An 11,054-nucleotide genomic window follows, 5' to 3' on the forward strand; every position below is an offset into this window, starting at 1 on the left:
ATGTAGCTCCAGAGCCGCGGGTTGCTGACCCCTGCTGTAGAGACTTCTAGTCTAAACTATTTCCTAGAGACTATGGAATACAGTGTGATGTGAATGTTAGCTTGAGTTTGTGTTAAGAGTGAGAAACGGATGTAGTAAACAACATACAGAAGGAAAGTTTGCGTACTGTCATTCAACAAAGTAGAGAAACTATGGCTATATTGTTCAGAGTTTCAGGCAACACACACCTATACTTTGACCTAAACAATACATGTGAAATTCAAGTTCTGCAGTGCAACAAATGGAAAAGTTCTGAAGGTCTCTATTATGTGGACATGTGTTTTTTCCAACGTGATATATACATACTCAGAGGTGAGGTGCAAAGGCATTTTATGTAACCACACAGACTTCAGTTTGTGCTCAATTACTGTAAACGTCCCTCTCTATTACCAACCTTTTACCCTTCAAAGTGTAAAGGAAGTAGAAGCTTTTGTTTCTTTGAGGCTAATATTGTGGTTATACGGCAGCCCTATACGCAGAAGCCTTTTAGCGTTTCATCACTCCCAACTGGCTGTTTTTCATTGCCTGTGGTTTATTGTCTAAGGTCTTCAGGAAGATTAATCATCTGATGGCTCATGATTACAGTACAGGATCTGGAAAGCTCGAACCAAATTCTTTCATCGTCACATATGAGCACTGGAAAAGAAAAAGAATCTGAAATGCTCTTCACCAACCATAAAGTTTGAAAAATGTTTCTGATTACCACTTCTGATATCATGTCATCTGTTGACTATAGCTTTAATCTGTCAAGCTCTTTTTTGGTTTGTAAGGGTACACGAAAACAGCTAATCCAACTAACAAAGGATATGGAAATTATATTCTCTGTAAAACATTCACAAGTCCTTATTAATTAGAAAGGCAACACAAGTAGTCCTTGACTTACAACCACAACTGACGCCAAAATGTCTATTGTTAAGCACGGAAGCACACCCAATGTTATGACCTTTTTTGGCATCGTTATTTAGTGAATCACTATAGTTGTTAAATGAATTTGGCTTCCCTCATTGATTTTGCTTGTCAGAAACTCCCTAAGAAGGTTGCAAATGACAAACCCAGAACCCTGGGACATTGAAACCATTGGCCATTAAACGAATGGTTGTAAGTCAAGAACTACCTGTAGTCATCCATACTAAGGATAAGATCTTCTGATTTGTGTTCTGAAATGTATTGTAAGGATGTATTGCTTCTTGTGGCTTTATTCTACAGATTCTCTTACAATATTTTTTTATTGGTTGTTTGATGTTTGAAGAAGCTCTTTCTTCTTTCCTCTTTAGCTTGCAGATTTGATCCTCCTGCTCTATCTTGAATATGCTGGCTTGTGCAAAGCTACATTGGTAGAAGGAATTGTGAATTTGTTCCTAATAACATGACCTTTTCAGTGCTTTGCAAAGCCCTAAAAAGTATTAGACCAAAACATTGCAAAAAAAGTAATTGTAATTACAATTTTTGGAGACAACAAACACGCACACACCAGGAAAATATATGAATATACATTTTTCCATAGAATATATAACTCCATTGTTACGTACTTTGTTTCTGTTTTTCATTCTAAAAATAATTAAAAAGTTGTCTTTCCGGTGTATGGCTGCCCTATATTATCATAAAGTGTATTTTTAAAAAATTCTGCACAGCATAGGAGAAAACTACTGTCGGTTTATAGATGGAAATCTCTTAATAGGATATGTAGGCATCAGGAATGACCATTTTATTGCACTTCATTAATTTTGAAGGAAGGAACGATTAATGCAAGTGACTTTTGGAAAATTGGTTCTTATCAGATTATTTACACTGTATAGTGTTGTTCCTTGTTATTCTTGGACTGCAGCCCACCCTTACCAGATTTCCATGGAATTTACTTAAAATCCTCACTGCCTACTTCTAAATTAGGGCTAGCAAGATTTTAACCTTCAAAGTTTATCTGTTTTCTACCAAAATCATCCCAGCCACCCATCGGAGCTCAGGTGTGAAATAGCAATGCGAGAAGACTTACATTCAGAAATAAGCTACAAAATTGCACAAGTATGTATTCAGCTATGATCCAGACCAAAAACAAATCCAAGCATTATATACATACATACATACATATGTACATGTATGTATATGTATATGTGTGTATATATACGTAGGTAAAACCTGGCTAGAAAGAATATGCATACGTATAATCGCTTAAACATTTTAAAGCAAAAACATTTTATAGTCACAGTACCTATTAAATTAAATTTTCTAGGATTCCCTCAAAGTTTAAATCAAATCTGTAAGGTTCTTGCTATGTGTTTTGTAATATTTAGCTATAATATTTAAATGTCTTTAATAAACTTGTTGTTTATTCTGAATTTACTCTCTTTTTTAATTGACAATTTTGGTAATTGCTTCTCCAGTTATAATTTCCTGCATGTTTTGCCCCAAATTTGTATTTTCCTAATTTTGTCACTTTATTCTTAGGCTTTATTAGAAATAACGGAATGAAAATATATTTTTTTTTGAAAAGGATTGAATGGAAAACATTTTCTCTTTCATTTCTTATAGAAGAATAAGAAGACATGAAATGGATTCAGAAACTGATTGTCCCATTTTTACCAATAAATATCTGCAGAGATCCTTGCTAATGCCTACAAGAAATGTTTACAATAAATCGAGACAGTTACTGTACACTCTAATATCCTTGACAATGTAGATTTGAAGGACAACACATGAATTTTTTATCAGCAACTGGAAGTAAATGAATGATAAAATACTAATAAATAAATTAATAATAGCATATCAGCAATAACATTTCATACTTTCTCATACATTGTTTCTGATTTTAGCTTTTCATCTATAAATAGGGCATATGAAGAATATTAAGTTTATTATATTTAATGCATTGTTGCATATTATTCTGATCAATTTGTTTGATCCTTTTTTGATTTTGTGAAACTGTTCTAAGTTTGTCAATATTAATAAGAAGTCACTGAATTTTTTTGTTGTTCTGCTTTGATTACATATCTTCATACAAGTGGATAAGTCTCAGTGATGTGAACTTTGCTTCTTACATTTGGATATATTATGGCAAGTTTAGCATCTTAATATGGACATAATGGCAAGGATTGGAGAATAATGGCAGTCATTCCTTATATTCCCTGTTTTTTAAATGTAAATTTAAGATATTGTAAGCAGTTTCGTTTACATACTGTTTTTAATCTGATCTATCTTGAACATGTAGAAAACATATTAAACATAAATGGCAGTTTTCTGCGCATCTATCTGGACATGAGAAAGGTTGACATCCTTTTATTCTGATAACGTAAAAAAAAGAAAACCAATATATATGCAAAGTTTTTTCCCGGGGCAGATTTCTTGTATAGGCATTTCTCTTTGCCAGAATCAATCTCTATAAAATCTGTATCTTTTTCACAAGAATGCATAGATAAATCTACAGGTAATCCTCAATTGACGACCACAACTGAGCCTAAAATTTAGGTTGTTAAGTGATAAATTTATTAAGTGAGTTTTGCCCCATTTTATGACTTTTCTTGGCACATTTTTAAAGTGAATCACTGCAGTTGTTAAATTAGTAACACGGTTGTTAAGTGAAACTGGTTTCCCCCATTTGACTTTGCTTATCAGAAGGTTACAAAAGGGATCACCTGTCTCCAGGACACTGCAATCGTCATAAATGTGAATCGCTTGTGAAGCATCCCATGACCATAGAGATGCTACAATGGTCGTATGTATGAAAAATGGTCATTAGTCACTTTTTGCAGTGCCGTTATAACATCAAACAATCACTAAATGAACTGTTGTAAGTCAAGGACTACTTGTATTTGACTAAAGTTCTCTAACAAAGTTTAAAAAGCTGAAATATGAATTCCAATTGCTATGTGCAGTTTCCCACTTGTCCTAACAAACACGTGTCATATGTAATTTTTGACCATGAACTGCCTTGCAAAATTCTGAGACAAACATAATCTGAAGAATAGCTGCTCTGATCCGATATTAGCCTGAGATATATGCCATTAGGTTAATTGCTTAAACATATGGATTAGATGAAATTCTTTATCATGCGTAGTTAACTTCCTGTATCTGGTTTCAGGCTGCACACGTGTTTTGCTTCCTATGGCAATGTATAAAAATAGAGATGGTGAGTACTGATCATTGTGAAAGTTTCTTGAAAGTAGCAAGAGCTTGAAGTTTTATTTAGTATTTTCAACAGTTCAGAATAGAAATATAAAATAATTTGGCTGGGAACTGCAAAAAGGTTTATGGAATGGGCATGATGGGCATGTTTATCTATGGTGGACATGCCAATCTGCAAAAAAAACTACTGGGCCAAAATCAGAAAATGGCTGGAAGAGATAATTGACCAACCCAAAGACTGGAAACCAGAGACATTTTTGTTGGGAATATTTACTAGGAAATATATTAAAGAAATACAATATTTAATTTTACATATAATAATGGTAAGAATATCATATGTACAGAACTGGAAAAATGATGAGATACCAACTGAGGAAGAACTGATAAGGAACATTCTGGACTGTGCCGAGATGGACAAACTAACGAAGGAGATAAAAGAAAAGGAAGATACAGAATATTATGCAGTATGGAACAAATGGTATAATTGGCTGGAGATTAGAAATAGCAAATAAGAATGAATGAGAAAAGATCACAAACGGATAATGTCTGTAAAATAATTTTTAGTTATAATATTATATGAGAAGGAATATATATATAGAAATAAGGGATAATGGGACAATAAGGATAAATATATTTAAAGAAGAGTAAGAGGAAAATGTAAACAATAGAAGACTACCGCTACGAAATTGTTGTAAAAAGGGAATATAAAATTTGTGTTTGTGTTAATAATAATAATAATTTGGCTGGAGGTGAGGTTAGAAATTCTGTTTGCATTGCACATTGCAATGTATGAACTCTAGTGTAAGCCCACTCATATCCATCTCTCCTCAGCTGAAACTTTGCAGATATAAATAAAGCTCTGAAAAGAAGCTATGAAGATTCTCAGTCATCCAGGTCATACTTGTATCAAAAGCGGTTTTTATTTTTGAAAAGGCAACTGGGCTGATTTTTTTAAGGAAGAAGAAGAAAAAGACATTTCGCTTCTTTTCCTGGAAGCTTTATCAGCTTCATCATGCCATCCAATGCAACTAATGAAGCTTCCAGGATAGAAAGCGAAATATCTTTTTCTTCATCTTCCTTAAGAAAAATAGGCCCAGTTGCCTTTCCAAAAATAAAAACCGCTTTTGATACTCTGAAAGGAAGGTACAGTATGCTATAACAGTAATAGTGCTCTTTAAAATAAGCTTTAAAAATAAAATAATAAAATAAAATAAAATAAGCACATTAGGGGAATGTGCATTTCAAAAAGTTTAAATTACATGGTAAAAAAGTATGAGTCAATGAAAACAAAATAATCTAATTTTCCCCTGGTTCATTGATAGTAACATCTATATAAGGTAAGGAAAATTCATAGGAGACCCTTTACTATGGATTTCTTCCAGTCCATTAAAATAAAGTTCAATAAAATCTATTTAACCAAATTGAGAATGTCGTTTTTTGAGGGGAGAACCAAGTAATCAGCAGATGAAAAAAATTATTCTGTGAAATTATTCCTATCTCAGAACATGTGTGACAGAAGCCAAAAATAATATATTCCATTGTTTTCCTTAGCTTCTAAACAGCCTGAGATGTTCTCCAGGACTAGCAGTGCCTAGCCTTGAAGGTATTTTTTCTTCTTTTCTTATCCAAACACAGGATAGTCAATAAAGACTATTAGTGGGCTTCTTTCAACAATCAAAGTCTATAAATATCAAAGGAAAGATTGTCATCAAACCAGGGGTGAAATCCAGGGGTTCTGACAGGTTCTGGAGAACCGGTAGCGGAAATTTTGAGTAGTTCGGAGAACTGGTAGCGGAAATTTTGAGTAGTTCAGAAAACCAGCAAATACCATCTCTGGCTGGCCCCAGAGTGGGGTGGGAATGGAGATTTTGCAATATCCTTCCCCTGCCAAGCCCGCCAAGCCACGCCCACCAAGCCACACCATGCCCACCAAACCATGCCCACCAAGCCACGCCCACAGAACCGGTAGTAAAACATTTTGGATTTCATCACTGCATCAAAGTTATTAAGAATTAACTATTTGCTTTCATTCAATTTTAATTACTGCCATAGTTGAACTTGCATTTGTGAAATAGTTTTATGGTTGTAAAAACAAAACAAAGCTAAATCAAAGATGAGCTTAGAGCTGGAGCCAAAGAACCTTGCCAGGCAGGAAGAGAGTGGTCTCCCTGGTAATATTTAGACTTACTTTCAGATCCAAGTGCTTTGAATTAAAGCTTTCCCAGCAGTTGAATTGCACTGTTAGCTCTTTAATGAATGGGGAATTACAGTTAAATCTAACCAATATAATAACTAGGAGAAGAGAATAACTAGATAATGGCTTGCTATTTTATAACCTATTAAGCTGTCTTAATTTTATATTCATCTTTTTAACATGTCTTATTTATATATAAAAAATTCTATTCACATGATAATACTGTGCATTTCAATGTAAAAGAAAAATGACCCCAAAGAAAAGAAAAGGAAAAGAAAAGATCAGCAATATGCAAAACTCTAAATGGTTATTATTGTTTTCTGCAAAAGGATTACATATTGGAATTAGTTATTAGACTGTTTAGGATCTGCTGTCTGAAAAGTTAATTATCTAAATTCAGGTGTTATGTATTTGTTATAAGCAAGCAAGAAAGACTGATATTCTTACCATATTGATTCAAATGCAAATATGCAAATCTTTTGCGATTCTCCTATTAGTGTAAAATTGTAATTCTACAATGCCTAGAAAGCAGTGGTGGGTTCCTCCCGGTCCGGTCCGGTTCGGCCAAGCCGATGACGATATGACGTCACCGAACTGGTCTCCCCCCCCCGCCCTCCGACCCCCCCACCCACCGACGTTATTCTTACCTTTTATTTGGTCCCACCTCCAATCTATTGCTGCCTCCTGAGTCCCAGCTGATGACTAGAGGGAAAAAAACTGTTTAAACTCTTGCCGCGGGGCTTCAAAGGGCCGTCCTACAGCTGATCAGTGTTAAAAGCAAACAAATGAGTCAGGTCGTAAGTGCGAGGACTGGTCGTAAGTGCGAGGACCTTCCAGAAATGACTCTGACCAGCTAGCCACGCCCACCAGTCACATGACCTCCAAGCCACACCCACAAAATAAGCCACGCCCACAGAACCGGTAGTAAAAAAATTTAAAACCCGCCCCTGCTAGAAAGGCATCTCAAATGATATCAAGAGTTTTCATATTTATATGATTCCCTCTTGGAGAGGAATATTATGCTAGAATCCTGTTCCCCATGTCCTATAAATCCCTCTGATCATCGCCCCCCCCCCCACAGGTGCTGAACATCATATTGGAAAGAGAGAAAGGTATGGAGAAAACTGACCAAAGGGGTATTCTGAGAGAGGAGTAGCTTGCAATTCATTTCCAAATCTAATAATTTGGAAATGAATCTAATATTTACCAGAGCTGGTATGCATTTATTCCTTTCGATTGGAAAGGATAATACTGGTATTTCTGGGCACAAAACACTGATGTGCTGGTTGGGAAATTCTGGGATATACATTTTAAAATTGCTGGAATTACACTACTTTGGTCTTGTAATCCTGTGAAATGGAAGGAAAGCAAAATGCCAAACTTCTGGCATACATGAATACTCATTGAGGCCAACTATTAATGCCTACCTTTCTTCCTTTTATAATCTACTCTATAATCAGACCTCCCAGAACAGCATACTTAATAAAGAAAAATAGAAACCTAATCATTAATTAACAGTAAAAATTTAAAAACCAAGAATAAAAGCAAGGAAATCTGGAAGATTAAATAGGCAAGCAGAAAAAATAATTTTAGGACCTTATTTATTTAGGCTAGCAAATATTTTTTTAAAAACCCACTTTTTTTTAAAAAAAAAAAGAGAAATCTTATGTTTTAAATCTTAAAATGTCCCACAAAATGAAATCATTTTACCATTTACTGAAAAAATTACATCAAATGGCCTATCTAGAGAGAATATTCCACAATTTGAGAGCCAGCACACAAACAAAATGCAACTATATATGGTTATTAAAAACAACTGCTAAATCTCATAGATATTTTTATGTAGGTGGCACAAACCAGAGTAAAGCATAAAATATTATTCTGAAGGCATAAACAGGAACTTGTTTGATAGAGTTTTTTTGTAATTACTGAGGTTTATAATCAGGAGTGAAATCCAACAGGTTCTGACAGATTCTGGACAACCGGTAGCAGAAATTTTGAGCAGTTCGGAGAACCGCTCTGGCTGGCCCCAGAGTGGGGTGGGAATGGAGATTTTCAAGTTTCAAGTTTATTAGATTTCTAAACCGCCCTTCTCCCGAAGGACTCAGGGCGGTGTACAGCCATATTAAAACACATAGATTTATAAAATTTAAAACCAATTAAAATCGAATATAAAAATTTGGCCCACGAATTAAAAATACATACACCCATTTTAAAATTCATACTAGGCCAGTCCGGCTTGCTGAAACAGAAGGGTCTTAAGGGCATGGCGAAAAGTGCACAGGTCGGGGCTAAGACGAAGCTTTAGGGGCAGCTCATTCCAGAGGGCTGGTGCTCCCACAGAGAAGGCTCTCCCCCTGGGTGTCGCCAGTCAGCATTGTTTGGCCGACGGCACCCTGAGGAGCTCCTCTCTGTGGAAGCGTATTGGCTGGTGAGAGGTTGTTGATGGCAGAAGGCGGTCTCGTATATACCCCGGTCCTAAGCCATGGAGCGCTTTAAAGGTGGTAACCAACACCTTGAATCGCACCCGGAAGACCACCGGTAGTCAGTGCAGCTCGCGCAGGAGGGGTGTTACGTGGGTGCACCGAATCGCACCCATAACCACCCGCGCGGCCGCATTCTGGACCAGTTGGAGCCTCCGAGTGCTCTTCAAGGGGAGCTCCATGTAGAGAGCGTTGCAGTAGTCTAGATGTGACGTGACGAGGGCATGAGTGACCATGCGCAGGGCATCCCGTTCCAGAAAGGGATGCAACTGGTGCATCAGGTGAACCCGATAGAAAGCTCCCCTGGCCACAGCCGTCATGTGATCTTCCAAAGACAGCCATGCATCCAGGAGAACACCCAAGTTGTGAGCCCTCTCTAAGGGGGCCAAGGCCCCCAATAGTCAGCGATGGAACCAGCTGACTATACCGGGATGCCGGAAGCCACAGCCACTCGGTCTTGGAGGGGTTGAGTTTGAGCTTGTTTCTCCCCATCCAGATCTGCACGGCCTCCAGATATTTTGCAATATCTTCCCCCAGGAGTGGGGAGGGAATGGGGATTTTGCAATATCCTTCCCCTGGAGTGGGGTTGAATGGGGATTTTGCAGTATCCTTCCCCTGCCATGCTCACCAAGCCACACCCACAGAACCGGTAGTAAAAAAATTGGATTTCATCACTACTTATAATGTCATGAAAGATTTTATACTTTCCACTTAAAACTTGAATTTATAAAAAACAAGCTAATGATTAAGTATTTGATGTATTTTGGATAGTTAATATATATATCCCTCTCAAGTGAATTATCCTGTGCTGGGTGTGAGTAAATCTGTCAGCCAGGGTTATATTCTAATTTCTATTAAAGCAACAAGAGCAATACAGCTTTTGCAAATAATGTTCTTTAAGTTGTTGCATTTTTGTCCATTGTTTCCCAAATAATGGCATAGGAATATATGTTATCTTTGTTTTTTCCAATCTATAAACAGTATTTAAAATTTGTGGATGATAGATAAAACAAGAAAGGTTTTGCGAGCATCACTTCCTTGTTTTTTGCGGGACATTTTTCTTCTCTGTTTACAACTTCCAGCTGCTCTAAAACGAATTGTCCAACTATCCCGACAATCACACCATCCCCTCAGAACACCGCAGTTACACAGCCTCAATAACCAACTCAAACTGTATCCTTTCTTTCTGAATAATTGATGTTTTATTATTGTAGTTAATAGCAGTTACCATCAGGAGGAGTAGAAAAACATTTCTGCTAGTGGCCCTCGCATTGTTGTTCGTGTTCTGCTGTTGCTAGGCAACCAAATGTCACTACTGATGTCTCACAAGGATCTGATTTCAGAGTAGGACAGAGAAGAGCAGATATTGAAGCAGGCACAAATGCAATTCATAGAAAGGTCAACATGTCTGCTTTCGGACACCATCAGTACAAAAATTCTCCTTCACTACAGTCTATGTTAAGGCTGTTTCTTTTTATACCCAAGATAACCTGCCATAGTCATAGTTTAAATCATAATTAAGGAGAAGCACCTCCCCTTTCTTAAATGTTGCTTCTATATTCCAGAAATATCCTACTGGAGATCTAGCTCTGGCAAGTGAAAATCTGCACTGCCAGATATAGTGTGATCTTCTGAAGTAGATTGAGAGGTCCACCTTACCTGAAGCTGAAGTGAAGTGACTCTGATGCCTACAAGATAAATGGGGGCGGGGTGGGATGGGATGGAGGAGCAGAAGAAGTAGAGCCATTGGAAAAAGGAATGGGAAGAAATAAGAGAGACACAGCAACAAAGGATATTTATTTATTTGGTTTATTTGATTTCCAGAAGTGACACTGTACAGCTTGGTGGCTGGTTGGGGAGTTCTGGGAGCTGAAGTTCACATCTCTTAAAAGTTTCCAAGTTGAAGAAACATTGTTTTAGTCAGTCTCTATACATTGACCTCTATATTTCAACTCTTTATGTGGTATAATTTTTCACATTAATCTCAAGTATAGTTCTCAAAGGATTCAAGACTATATTTATTAAAATGTTTATCTTACCCAGTCAAGCCACTCATTAAGTTATTATAATAAATTATTTATTTCTATTTTTCCCAAGAACTTCTTGTATGATCTGACCTCTGTTAAAACGATGAGATACCACAATTGTTTCTTCCTTTTCTAGAGAAAAAAGGACAGTGTTTTGTTTTGCCTTTTCTTCATGTTATAATTAATTTCCATCAA

At 36.6% G+C, this 11,054-nt stretch overlaps 2 long non-coding RNA genes across 3 annotated transcripts in view; both read left to right on the forward strand.

Moving 5' to 3' along the window:
• The window catches only part of LOC117661964 (uncharacterized), a 128,677-nt gene extending 126,042 nt beyond the window's left edge, over positions 1–2,635 (forward strand). For both annotated transcript variants that reach the window (XR_015732740.1, XR_015732739.1), the window contains one exon: positions 2,566–2,635. This is a non-coding gene — a long non-coding RNA (uncharacterized LOC117661964). The remainder of the gene's footprint in view (positions 1–2,565) is intronic.
• A 227-nt stretch (positions 2,636–2,862) lies between these two features.
• Positions 2,863–6,628, forward strand: LOC148115137 (uncharacterized). Its single transcript, XR_015732738.1, has 2 exons — positions 2,863–4,633; positions 5,707–6,628. It is a non-coding gene; the product is annotated as an uncharacterized LOC148115137 (long non-coding RNA).
• The last annotated feature ends 4,426 nt before the right edge of the window (positions 6,629–11,054 follow it).

The sequence above is a fragment of the Pantherophis guttatus genome, chromosome 2, assembly GCF_059756535.1.
Source record: "Pantherophis guttatus breed Tessera chromosome 2, ASM5975653v1, whole genome shotgun sequence".
Classification (NCBI taxonomy): Eukaryota; Metazoa; Chordata; class Lepidosauria; order Squamata; family Colubridae; genus Pantherophis; species Pantherophis guttatus.